Here is a 2960-nt window from a genome sequence, read left to right on the forward strand (position 1 = left end):
AATCTTTGAAATTTTATGACGAATGTAGTGAAGTTTCACTCCCGGAAATGTAGTGAAGTTTCCCTATACGGAATAACAAATTAATTTTTACCAGCAAGGTAAGAAAACGAAAACACTTTATACCATGTCCCCACCAAAAAGTTAACCATCTCAAATCGAACTTAACCACATCACTAACTATTGCTGTCCACGCTGCGGTTTGAGGTTTATAAAACAGTACAAATGTAAAGAACAGTGTTCGGCCGCAAAATCGGTTCAGGACTAAATTACTGCAAAAATCGGAGCAAAAACCAATTTTCCGTACTAGATTGAAATTTTTATTTTTGTTTCTGACATTAACTGTTTGACTAAAATATTTTCTACTCATGCAAAATAAGAACGCGAGGCAATATAAGGATAATATATTACATATTTAGGTAATTTTTAGCATTTTAAATATAGTAGAACGTATCTAACACTTAATTTTTTAAAAAGCAAACCTTTTCTACTTTAAATAAATTTCATTCCTCATATATTTTTTAACAACTTAAGTAAAGTTCTGCATCCGCCAATTTGTGCAGCCATACATCAAAGAATAACGATGTTACTTTATTGACGCATTACTATGAAAGAGTTACTTTTTAACAGTGAGATTTGGCTAACTTTCAATTTTTTAACTGAAACCGGTGGTGAACACTCAAAAAACGGCACCAAGAGGGGCATAGCATGAATGAAAAAAACGGAATAGATTTGAAGTCAAGCGGAGTAGGGGAGTAGATTTCAAATTTTTTCAAAAATCGGAGTAAATCTAATTGATTTTAGTTGAATCCAAACACTAGTAGGGAACGAATTCTTCACATTTTAACGCTAATGACCCACAGATGGCGGGCAAACACAGGGTTGTATCAGACTTTCGACGTGGTTTCGAGTTGGTTAGCTTTTAACCATCTCAGTGAAATGGTTAAGTGCTGTCATTTTTATATGGCGAAACTACGCTAAATCAAGTGGGTTATCGGGATAACCAACTCAGTAGCCATAACTACGTGGTTAGCTTCGGTGGGGACATGGTATTAAAGTGAGGAACAATTTATCTGCCCTGTTAGTAAAGGCAACTTTACTGCTTACATTAGAAAACGGCCCTAAGCAAATAAAAAAAAATAAAATTAAAAAAACTAGAATCGCCCGAGCAGGGACTTGAACCCTGGACCCTTGGATTAAAAGTCCAATGCTCTACCGACTGAGCTACCCGGGCACTTGCCACTCTCCTATCAAATATACGTTTTGTCCCCATACCATTAATACTAAGTTTTTCACCACTGATGGTTGTTGTACGAGCTACAATTATACCAGATTTATGTTTCGTAAAATTACCTAATTTTTTCTCAAGAGATGTCGCACTACCAGAGAACGTTTATACAGAGAACGTTTATAAATGAGAAGGCGCATTTCCAGTGGACCGTTTTTGTTGCGCAAAAATTTTGGCAGAGAACGTTTATACAGAGAACGTTTATAAATGAGAAGGCGCTTTTCCAGTGGACCGTTTTTGTTGCGCAAAAATTTTGGGGTGCAGTCGGCCAAATATACCACTCGTCGACTAAGTGCACCGCTCGACCGACGGTGTCGGTAGAGAAGTGTCGGCTGCCACCATACCAAAAATTTTTCCGTGCCACCACACTTCGAGCAAATTTACTATAGTTCAAACATATATGTATTAATGTATGTACATAGTTTGTTTACCTGTACATATGCACATCTATATCTATGTAATATTCACAAGTAAATATTAATTTAAGCATATGATCATAACCATTTAATTTAATATTTCTTCAATGTTGATAGATAATATTCAATTTCTTGATTAAACATCAAAATATGTACATATTCATCAATTAATAAAATTTGGCAAAACGATGGTGGTTTTCAGCACACACAATTACACGAAATTTGAGCGTCGCAAGCTTGCGCTTGAAATTGAACGACATCGTAAAACACTGCTTAAGCGCTGCGATTTCAATGTGTTGTGTGGCGGATTCGCTAGAGGCGCGAGATTATTTTCGCGTGTTGCATTTTTGCTGGGGATCAAATCCCAGTTGGAGAATTATTTTTTTGTTTTTATTTTTTTAATGTAATTAAATTTTCCTTTTTTGATTTTATGTTGACCTTTGGGGTTTATTTTATAAATTGATTTTTATTTATAAAATGTATGCATAAAAATTCCCATAAGAGGTCGGGCAGCATATTCTATGATTCTATGAAATTGTAGTTATGGAAAAATATTTCATAGCCACATATATTTGCGAAAAACTTGTTTGTAAATACTTTCAGTTTCAATTCATTTATGCAGTTGCATGTACATATATCATTTTTTTAATGCTTTCGAATCTTTTTTTACTAAATATCTTTTTTTATTAGGATAAATATTCCAAAAAGTACTAAAATTTGTCAAAAAATATTTTTAATACATGTACCTAAAAAATTAACAATCTATGTAATATGTAAAATAAGCAAATGGTATTGGGCATCAATTAGTCGGAAGGTTTTTGCATCAAATAATGTTTTTGCATCAAATAAATAATAATAAAAATCAAATAAATAATAATAATTAGTCGGAAGGTTTTTGCATCAAATCTTACCAATATTATAAATGTGAATGTTTGTATGTTTGGATGTTTGGGAAACCATCACGCGGGAACTACTGAACGGATTTATATGGAATTTTGTACACAGATAGCCTATAGCCCAGATTGGACAATAGGCTACTTTTTTTTAAGAGTTTCCACCCGTTAAAAAAGTTTATCTTACTAATATTATAAATGTGAATGTTTGGATGTTTGGGAAACCATCACGCGGGAACTACTGAACGGATTTGTATGGAATTTTGTACACAGATAGCCTATAGCCCAGATTGGACAATAGGCTACTTTTTTTTAAGAGTTTCCACCCGTTAAAAAAGTTTAATTAATTATATACATACTTGCTTC

The 2960-nt window shown here is 33.5% G+C and overlaps 1 non-coding gene across 1 annotated transcript; it reads right to left on the reverse strand.

Annotated features, from left to right (window-relative positions):
• Positions 1–1158: 1158 nt before the first annotated feature.
• On the reverse strand, positions 1159–1231 carry Trnak-uuu. The gene has a single exon. It is a non-coding gene; the product is annotated as a tRNA-Lys (tRNA).
• Between the last annotated feature and the right edge of the window lie 1729 nt (positions 1232–2960).

This window comes from Rhagoletis pomonella, unplaced genomic scaffold, assembly GCF_013731165.1.
Source record: "Rhagoletis pomonella isolate Grant_MI unplaced genomic scaffold, Rhpom_1.0 Rhpom_scaffold_00090, whole genome shotgun sequence".
Taxonomy (NCBI): domain Eukaryota; kingdom Metazoa; phylum Arthropoda; class Insecta; order Diptera; family Tephritidae; genus Rhagoletis; species Rhagoletis pomonella.